This window comes from Anopheles funestus, chromosome 3RL, assembly GCF_943734845.2.
Source record: "Anopheles funestus chromosome 3RL, idAnoFuneDA-416_04, whole genome shotgun sequence".
NCBI lineage: Eukaryota > Metazoa > Arthropoda > Insecta > Diptera > Culicidae > Anopheles > Anopheles funestus.
Genome location: NC_064599.1, coordinates 6,671,806 through 6,682,691, shown reverse-complemented (window position 1 = coordinate 6,682,691; position 10,886 = coordinate 6,671,806). Strand labels below are relative to the sequence as shown.

The 10,886-nt window shown below is 41.5% G+C and overlaps 1 protein-coding gene across 7 annotated transcripts in view; it reads left to right on the top strand.

The window, feature by feature from the left end:
• The first annotated feature begins 35 nt into the window (after positions 1-35).
• The window catches only part of LOC125772295 (protein boule), a 48,464-nt gene continuing 37,613 nt past the window's right edge, over positions 36-10,886 (top strand). The window contains exons 1-2 of one of the 7 annotated variants that reach the window (XM_049443848.1): positions 36-162; positions 1,584-1,997. The gene's annotated coding sequence lies outside the window, so the exon portion shown is untranslated. Of the gene's footprint in view, positions 163-318; positions 558-1,031; positions 1,336-1,583; positions 1,998-5,845; positions 6,050-10,396; positions 10,516-10,886 lie in introns of those variants that run through there. The other 6 variants (XM_049443849.1, XM_049443850.1, XM_049443852.1 and 3 more) reach the window with 6 other exon arrangements.

The following is a 10,886-nucleotide window of genomic DNA, read 5'->3' as shown; positions in this document are numbered from 1 at the left end:
CAACCGCCCCGCAATCCTGCGTGCAGCAGCAGAGAAACAGAGAGTAAACAAAGCGCCGTGAGCATTCGTGGAAAGTGCACTCAGCTGTTCTTCTATTGCCCTTCTGGTGTGCGAAACGAAAACTGCCGTGGCCTAATTTGTTCGTTCATCCAGAATTCAGTGGTAAAGTGTAATTAAAAGTGTACTTTTAAGCAACGGAAGGGTTAGCTTACGAATTGTTCGTGACAAAACTGCACATAATTTGTACGCAATAGCGTTTTAAAGGGCCCGGAACATATGAACCATTTCTCGGAATCATCGAAATTCCTTTGCCTCTCTTTCTCTTGCTCGCGCCAGGCCTGGTCTGGTGTGATACGATCCCTTCTCGCACGCTGTCCCTCTTTCGCTTCCATACCCCTATTTTATCGAAGCTCGCGCACCTATCCAACCCATCATGTACATGTCAAGTTTGGTCTAACACCGTGCTGCTCTTGGCGAATTGTTCAATCTGGTTTAGTGAGAATTTTGATGTCCAAATTGTACCACACACCATCTCGTCAGCTGTGTCTTCCCTCTCGGTACGTGTAGTGCATTCGCAGCATAAGTGACTTGAAATTGGTCTGTGCGAACAGTGTAACAGAAAAACGATTGAAGGGTTAAAATTTGATCAAAAAATCATTTCATTCGAGGGAATAGAAGATTAGAAAATCGTGAAAATCGCATTTTTTGTGTAGTTTTCAATTGTACTACGAATGCATGCATGTGTGAATATGTCTCTTTTCCATTGTAAAGAATGGCGGCAGTTGAATGTGTTCCGCATTTCAGCAGTGAACTAAGAAACTATTCCCTAATCGCGTGATAATGTGTGCCATCTTTTATCCGCCCGCTGCACTACAATTTCCCCATCCTTCGAGTTTGGTTCGGTTCCTGTCAGCTACAAATTAACCAATTTCTACACGCACGCACGCATGTACGCACTTGCATGTAGAGTGAATGTGCCGTGAGCGAATTTTTATCAGCATTTCCAATTCGCGCGCTCCCTCTATCGTTCTCCCATCGCAAGTGCTTTCTCTTTCATTATCCCTACTTAGCGATAAAAAAAATCATCTCCATCTTTTGCATCAAAAAAGAGCGAACGTCTGTGTGTGTGCGAGAGAAAGAGAGAGGAAAAAAACCGAACAGAGAGTGAGTGACGATAAAATGGTACCGCGAGGTAGGAAAAACACAAAGCTTGCGAAAAAGGAAAATCGAGACAATTTTCCACCTCTCTCTCCGGTGTGCCAGGTTCGCGAGTGGGAGTTTTGCTGTCACTTCCGTGCTGACACTACTCGGGAAAACGTGCGTGAACACTGGCAAGTGTGTGAAAAGAAGGCTTATAAATCTTTCTGCTTAATTTTGCACATTTCTCGCCCTAATACGGCCAATTGTTGTGTGAATTGTTGCAGCAGAAAAACGTTTATTGTGTGAAAACGCAGTGTAAAAACGAAACACATAATTTTCCTTATCTGTCAAACTGCACCTGACGGTTGTTTTCTTTTCCCCTCCATCATCATCAGATTATAGTAATGTTCTTTTCTTTCTTCCTTTCTGCGATTTTCTCAAAGCGATCAAATCCTAGTGGCCGTATCTGGTAGTAGTGACGAGTGTGTGTGTTTGTGTATGCGTTTTTGGTGTGCTTGTGCGTATTAGTATTCGTGCTAAAACCCGTGTTATAGCGTGTATTTCGTGTATCCCGTCTACTATGCGCTGATTTCCACGAAAAACAAAGCATCAAAAAAACGGAAGTGCTTGGCGCTTGACGAGTATAGAAGAAAAAAAACACACACACACATAGTGAAAAACACATCGAAACGCATCGACAGTGTGAGAACGAAATTGTTAATTATTTGCAAGCGTCGTACAACAACGGGTAAAGAAAAATCTTGGTGCTACTACCACTTCCGGTGCGTTTTTTTTCTCGCCTGCGTCTCGCCCTTTCTCTCTTGCCGTGCGGTTCCTTTGTGTAGCTTTCGAGACGAGTAAGTATTCCCTTTGTGTGCGTTACTGTTGAGATGTTATTATGTAAATAACATTACACACCTCTTATCAGGCAGCAACACCTTTCCGTAACACATCCTTTAGTTTATCGGTTTTTTTTGTTTCTTCTCTGTCTTCTTTGTGTGGTTTTGTTTTCCTGTTTTCCTCGGAGGGTTTATTCGATTTTCCTGTCCTATCCAAACTTTCCAACACATTTAAACCGATTTGTAACGATTAAGCTTTGGGCACACCGCGCGTGGATGGATATTTACAAAGGCGTAAAAAAAGGGATTCATTCCGTGCGCTACTAGCAGTAACGGAACAGGTTTACATGCTTCGATCGGTTTCGGCAATGTGAAAAAAATGAACCAGAAAAAATATATATTAAAAAGCCCATTAAAAGCGAGACCGCCCTTACGTGTGGGCAGGTGTGTGGGCAACAAAGGAAGTGTGCGGAAGTGTGTGCTTAATCGAGAGTAAATACATTTTGCATCAACGAGAACATTTTAAACAACACCCATAACCCTCCTCACCCCCCTCGGCAAAAATAACCTTTCCACGAAACAACCTTTTTGCCATTCCTGGCGTGTGTGGAGTCGCTCCCGGTCCGTGGTTTTCGGGCGACGGTGGTAAAAGGGGTTTTTACTGCATCCTGGCGTTTTACTTCCGGTTTGTTTGTTTGGCAATTTGTTTGCCCAAGCATCATCTCACCGTAACTCTTCTGCATTTCCCTCGTTGGGCTGGGTTACGTTTCAAGGTGGCAAACGATGGTGGCCTTCTTGGCGCATGTAACACACAAATCCCCGGTGCAGTAAACTCAAGTGCAAAAGGGAAAAGAGTCTGTCCGGAAGGGAAAGTTGGGGGAGACGAAGGAGGAGAAGAAGGCACACACACACACACATGTACACTCTAATGAGTTTTCTTGCTTTTCTACCGGTTTTGTGGTGCCCCTGTTTTTTTGCTGCTGTCTCCTTCCTTCATTCCGTGGCGTAGAACCATGGTGTTTTGCGAAATCGTTTTCACCGTTTTGCTGGTGACCTCGGGAAACGAGAGGGCTCTTTTTGGCAAAGGAACCATACAGCAAAGGGTGCATATTGTGCGGAACCGTTTTGCCTTTATGCTGCCTGCTACATGATGTCGCAGCTCTCGAATTACCGATACCAAAACTAGTCCCCCTATAGCTTCTCCATTTGCCCTAACCGCGCCGAAAAGTGCATCGGCATTATGATGATTATGCACGCGCGAAAGAATTTTTTCGGATATGGTCAACAACGGAACGCCGCACTGTTAGGACGTCACAAACCATGGCTCATAACTTAAAGGGGGGAGATTGGGATTTTATGGTGATTTTTTTTTTGTCGCAATTAGAAAAGCATAAATGTACAGAAGAACCGTTCTTCGGTGGAACTTCTTTCTTTCTTGTGTAGCACGAAGTCTACAAAACATGGGAACGACGAACGTCAACTGGTACGGTGTGCGAAAATGTTCGTCCTAAACTAAGGGAGTGATCGACATTCTCACAATGCTTAAAGGGCCTATGTGTGTCATCTGCGCTGGAAAACAAGGAAGTACTAATTGCTTTTCAATTGTATGTCCTTTCGAAGAGGAGAATGGGAGATGTTGAAGTGATTTGTTGTTGTCGCTAGAAGAGTTGAATGTTTGGTTTTTAATTGTCCAGTTGTCTCTCCGTCGACCAGTCCATAAGATCGTTCATAGACCGTTTTTTAAAGGAAAATATAAAACCTGATACATCGTAAGATCGGTTTGAGTAGGTAAAAAAAGTGTCTTAAAATCAGCATTGCCTGAAGATATTTAAATGCTGCATTTAAATCCCATTTTCTTATTTTTATGCCATTTGAATCACTTTATTAAAATACCAAGATATGAATTTATTTGGCGTTAAGATCGCTTAGTTAGACCATCTTCTACAAATCTGCTCATATCTTGGCAGATCACTGATATCGTATAGACACGATCGGGTTATAGCTCACTTTTAAGTTTTCTTGGAGTTTACAATTGAAGAGAGAACATTACCAAAATAGAATATTGCTATGGTTGACTAATCTGAATAAAGAAGTACAGTATGGAAAATTAAGAAAGCATGTTATTACTGAGACATTAGTCCATTGAACAATAAACGAGAACTAATATTATTAATGAGTTCTGCACATGGAGTGTTCAGCAATAGGCGAGAATTCAACCTATATTGAGTATGTTGTTAGGTCATATTTGACTGGAACATTTCAGAAACTATAACAACTACTTACTGAATTCCAGGTGTCTATCTCAACTCTATTGAGGATTTTTGCCTATTGTTTCTAGTTTTCTGGAAAACTCAGAGGATCTTTGCCTATTATTTCTGGTTCTCTGGGTATGTGTGGCAGAACTGTATCGGTGCTGTTTCTTGTCTATCTTAGTTCATCCCTCAAGAGAGCTACGAAATGCGGATTTTCTTTCAGAGCATTTTTTTATGTTTTTCACAACATAAGCGGTTGTGTTAAGAACATGAAGAATACCTTCGCATTCAGAACACAAAAATTGTGCACACAAAAAATCTTTGTTGCGAGTGGTTTTATCAAAGTTAGCCCATAATAGATTTGGCAGTTTAGTATCTGCCGACATGCACTTTGAAATGGACACATCAAACATTATAATGGACCTGTCACATTACCGTCGTTGAGTAGGGTGTACGTGATTCAATGCTCAATACATGTCAGAAGCTGGAAACACACATTAAACAAATCTGTTTTCCTCCTACAATCCTAGTTTGAGCTTTGATCATTGTTTGTATTGAAGAGCTAGAAAGACTTCATGTTTCAAAAGTTTGCCATAATTCTATTGACTTTAACAAATACTTGGAGTTTAGATGGGAATATTTAATTCATTACTACTGTTTCGTGGATGCAGAATATAATCTACTGCTTTTCATGACATTTTTCTAGAGCTGCTTTCAATATCAATCGAAAGCTATACATAATTTGTTTGATGCGAAACACAACTATCATGTGTTAGTTTGTTGTACATTAGTCCCCAGAGGACCTCCATTGGAGATGCTATAAAATCTTCACCATATAGAAACAACTTCCCGGCGAATCAATCTAACGGCACCTTCTACCATTGAGTGCACATCGTAAAAGGTGCAGTGAAATGCATATAACGTCGTTTAGCCAAATTAATCGCCTGCACACTAATGGATGGTGGACCTATACACACAGATACACTTAAAATGGATTACCGATCCTTCAAAAGTGTGACCTAGTTCCGTGTGATGCGCCTATATCATCCTAAACTGCATGAGGAGATGGTTAGTAATTTCGTACAAACACACATGCACACTGCATCCGGTATCGAATCTCAGCTTCCTGGATTGAAGGAAAAGCCTAGAGCTATGGACTTCGTTTATTTGAACAGCTTCACCGAAGAATCGAAGCTGGCCAATCGGTTTATTGTTGTGTGCTGCTGCCAGAGTGTTGTGTATTGGCACGAGAACATTCATTCACCGTACCAATGTGGCCTTTCCTGCTGGTGGAAAAAGGATGATAATGGGAGATTCTGCCCTTTAAAAACGGGCAAATAGCTGAAAGCTCGCTGTAAAACGCTGAGTAAGTGTTGCCTCCGGGCGTCCGTATCCTTTTTGCGTTGGTGCTTCTTTTGCTTCGGAATGTTAAATTTGCTGTTGTTGTGCGTAGTGAGTTGCCTTTCTATTTGCGATGGAGATATTAGCGAGTGAGATAGATAGAAAGAGAGATAGAGAGAGCGAGATATGCTGAGAGCGCATTGAGATGAGTTACCATCTAAGTAGCTCTCGCTGAAGAGATGTTTCCCGTCTGAAGCACACACGGAGACTTGCACGCATCCAAAACGACCGCTGCTCGTTTAGTACTCAGTTTGCCATTGTATCGACCGTATTGTTATTGTGCCGTGTCGCGCCTTGTGCCAATATATCAGATCAATTCGGTGTACGTGTGTATGTGTGTGCATGTGCGCAAGTGCGTGTGTCTTTTTAGTATACAGCACCCTGCCCCCGGTTGTACTACAGCAACGCTTCCTATAGGTGTGTGAACTAGTATTTTCCCTTACTTTTTAGGGGTTTCTAATTTCAATACTAGTATGGATGTGTTTGTGTGTGTGTGGGAAAAATATATATTTTTTTTGTAATCGAAATATTGCCCACGAATGCGAAGGGAAGCACACTACCAACCATTTTTAAAGAGTGTGTCCCTCTTATTGACCAACGGCAGCGATAAATTGTTGTACACTGTGCTTTGTTTCCATTTATTTTTTTTACGGCTTTTTGCTATTGCTCTTGACAAATGTGAACTTTTGCGTGGGCTTTTCGGTGTGTGTCGTTCGGTGAGTGTTCCGATCACGGTTACGGTGCGTTATTAGCTGGCTGTCATTGCCATATACGTTGTGGTGCGCGCGTTTGAAGAAGGCGTTATTCTATTTTTTTATGCATAGGCTTTTGCTGTCCCGATTGCGATGGATGATGAGCGTGTGTTACGAAAGACTATATTAAAATGGCATAATATTGCAACAAAAACGTTAAACTTATATCGCATCTCAAGTAAACGTCAAAAACAGTGCAATTTAGTTACTTTTTTTTAGTCTCGTACAGGTTAGAAAAATAAAAGAAAGGCAAAACATAAATAGAACTGCAAATATTATTAAAAACAGCAATGGATAGATAAAGGAAAAATAAAAAGGGAACAATAATTAGTGTAACAATAGCCTGCGGGTGACAAATTAGATTGGAAGTTTTAAAAAACACTAAACAAAACTTCCTCCCAAAGACACACACAAAACAGAGAACAGAGAAATGTGGAGCAAAAGTGAGAGTATGGGTATAAAAGTAGCCTAAAAAACATCATTATAAACGGAAACATCACTTTAGCGATTGAGATTGATTTTTCCAATCATTCCCGATATCGAAAGAGGAAACATTTTAATAATATCCGCAACCGGTAGTGTGATGCAAGTGTAACAAAACGGCAACAAAACGTTTCTGCGGTGTTGTGTGTGGTACGTTTAGTGCGATGCACCGAATGCGTTCAACGCCAAGTGTAGCTTTCCTTTCGCTCTCTTGATAGTTTTCTTGCTGGTGTGGATGCTGTGCGCTTAGCTGGCTGTATTCACGGTTTGTTGTTTTGGCTCAGGTGAAAGTGAAGAAGTGTACGCGGAACAAACGACATCACAGCAGCCCTCTCGTGTGCGTGCGTGTGTTTGTGTTGTGTTTTTTTTGTGTGCTAGTGGAGATGAAGATAACAGAAACTAGAGAAAAGCGAAGAGGAAAGAAAAGAAAACACGCAGAAAACCCTTTACAAGGAATGTGCGCTTGTGTGTGGATGAGAACATGTGTGTTTCGGTGGTGCACACACCGTGCAGTGGTTCCACACACCTGTCAAGAGTTTTGTCGCATTTGGCAGCAATTGTGTTGTCACGTTTAACTTGTGCCCTTCATACCTTTATTATACACTTAGTCTGGAAGAAACATTTTGTAGAAGTGAATTTTTTCAACCCACATGCTGCCCATCTTATGTTTAATTTAATCCCGCTCTACCACTGCACTGCATTCTGTGCCTCCATTTCTGATCATTCGCTGCTCTCTACTACTACTCTACCCCTTTTATCACCACCACTCTTGCGCAGCGAATCGTACTCGGGGTGTACTACCAGAATGAAGCTTAGAAGAGACAAACATATACACATTCGCTGCCGGTTTTTGCACCGTAGAGAGTGTATTTGTTGCGTACCAGTCCCAGCAAACACACTTTACTAATACACGTGCCAGGAGGGTGTACACGGTGGGACTAGCCATTGAAAATGAGAACTCTACGCCATGTGCATTTTATTGCTGCTTTTTTAGTGTTAAAGCAATATAAAAAGCCAAAATCAAAAACGGATCACAATCCCACCCGTGGCCAGAAGATCGTGCAGGTTCCGTTCGGTTGAAATCTAAGAAAGTCAAATTTGTCATTCATCTACCCGGAAAGCGAAGCACGAAGTGCGGATGGGTACATTTGCTCTGCACAGGAGAAGAACGTGATGATGGCAGGCGACGATGGCAAAAGACGATACCTTTACAAAAAAAAAAAACAAAATGTGAAGCAATAGCACTTTGCGATGGGAAAAAGAATAAAACACAAGTGTAAAATACAACACAAATACCGCACAATTGAAGCTGCAGAAGTTGATGCGAAAATGGTTGTGTGTATTGCAGGGATTTTTTTCTGTATTGTGTTTAAACCCTTGGATGAACAGCACAATGAAGCTAATTTGCGAAAATATTAGATAAGCTTGGACTTGAAAGCCATTTCTTATTTAATTTTTTTTTGTAAAGTAACAATTTCCTTGTGAGTATCAAGGGTGTAGCACAGTTAGTAGGAGCATTTAAGTAAAAACGATCAAATCTTAGATAGATAAGAAAATAGTAAATTAGTAAATACGGATTGACAGTTCCTCTGCTGAACATAAATGTCAAAAAACTACTCAGCGATGGTACTCATACCATCTGACGTTTCATAATATCACTCACCGATCATACGATCGATTTTTATTCCTGCACCATTTTATTGATGTGTAACTAGTTCAAAATAACTATTATTTGTTGGATTTTTTGATATTTCAATTAAAGACTAACAGCGCCAACATGCACACATCTCGCAGATGGTCGACTACTAAATATGGTAAATCGTACTTGGCCTTTACGACCTTTTCTTGATTAATTAACTGGTCCGATATATGAGCTACCTTCGAAGGGTTTACATTCATCACTTCCGTGGGGTCCATGGCGCTCCGGGTGCTGTTGTTTTCGAATTCAGTGTGTGCGATCTTGATGTGTGATGTCTTATTATTGTGCGACGATTTGGTCGCGTTGTTCCCTCCACGCACTAAACCGCACCCAGCAGCCCGGTTGCAACCTGGGTCGGTTACCGCGCTTATGTTGTTTTCTTTTTCGTGTCAACCGAAAACAAGCGAATCGCCAGCACCTATTTTTAAAAATGAAATTAGCCATAAAAGCGTGGCAAGCGAGAGCGTACCTCAGCTAAAGTACAAAGTGGCTGGCTTGCGGGCACAGCTGTGGAGTGTGTGGCCGACTCGACGATACAAAACAACCAGAGATGACAAGCGAAGGCGGAAGAAAAAGCGGCTGATGAAGCATGCCTCTGATGATGAGACAATCGCGCGATGTGTGTATTTGTGTGGAGATATTTTTTTCTTTTTTGGTTTTGATCACCCGAGTGTGATGTCGCGAGATCGAAGGGCAAATCTTGGGGACACAATGGTAGTAATTTAGGAACACACAATAGGCCCGAAGAAGAGGTGCTGGTGGGGTCGACCAGTGAAACGTTCGGTGGGATGGAATTATGCTTTTTTTGTTGCAATTTTGATACCCCCAACCCCTTTCCGACTACCATCACATGGGGGTGATTAGAGCGAGAGAGCTTAGATCTTGATTGAGAAGAGGGAAAAGATCACAAAAAAATGTACCGCGTGTAAAATAGGAAAAACAACAAGCGAGACCGTGTGAGAATATGAGAGTAAAGTTGCAAGGTGTTTGTTGGAAGAGAACAACACCGTTACGTGCGATGATAGAAAATGATGAGCGCATAATGCATTTTCATCTACTGAGAATGCGTGAGTACTCCCTCTATTAGTCACTCACGTTTTTTTTTGTAGTGCACGAGATGAAAGAAAGAACGAAATGGGTATGGTGATAGAAAGAGAAAGTCGACTTTCTGAGTTCTCGCGCACTCAGGAAAATTGATGCTGTTTTTCCGCTCTCTACAGTTCAGATATTTTCCGCTAGTGCACTTTTCGATTCTCTAGATAAGCACATTTTCCGGTAGTTAAGCACAAAAAAACCCAGCAATTTTGGCGTTGCTTTTCGTTAACGTTTTGCCTCGGCGAAAACTTATAATTCTTCCCCGATGTGATCATCGGATTTCCACTTGATGGGTGGAAAAGAAACGGAAAATGTAATTTTTTTGAATTAGATTTCCTTTTTATATATTCTTTTTTATTAAATTAAATTTTCCTTCTTCAAAAATGATGAGTGAAATGCTAAATGGCTCGTTTGCCTGTAACTCAGCTTGTTCTAGCTTGTGGAAGCTACGCGTTTTTCTCCCTCAAAATCGTATACGCTTTCCCGCATGCTATCATCCGGAAGGCTAACTTTTTGGGCAAACTTTCCGGAAACTATGCGATACCTCACTCTCCCGTCCATCTCTCTCGCTCTCTCTCTAGTCTCGTATGTTCTGGCTTTGCTCCGAAAACACACGTGCGGTAAAGCGCAATCGGATATTGAAATTCCAATAGCAGCAAAAAGCATTTTCATCCGTATGAAAATCCGTTACTCCCTCCTTCTGGTTCTGTAGGGTTGGGGACCAGAAAAGGGAAAGGGATCCTGCGTTTCCAGTTTCCAGACAAATGTAGGACAGGCAGCGCCACGGCGATAAGTGAAATCTCACCGGAATTTCGCCAAAGGACGATAGAGAACTGACGCCGTCGAATGATATGGTAAGTTGTACGGCGTCCGGCTTTGAAGACGTCTCGTAGCATTATGTAAAATTATGCATTTTATGCAATTACCGTCCCACATCGTTACCGTGGGCACATGCTCGCGCTAGGGAACGTTGGCAATTAAACGATCGTTTTCTGGTTCTAAGCGGTCGTCTCAGTTTGACTTTCCGATGTGTGCTTTTCTTTGCTGGTATATAGTTTGCTCAGCAAACCGTTTGCTATTGAACTTTTTCACGGTGCACTGTGGATTTTAGACCAAAAATATTTGTTATTAATTGAATTGAATATTACACATTAAATATTCATGTAATATTTTCGTTATCCCTTTTTGTGTGTCGTAAGTTTTGAAATAACAAAACTTTCTACTT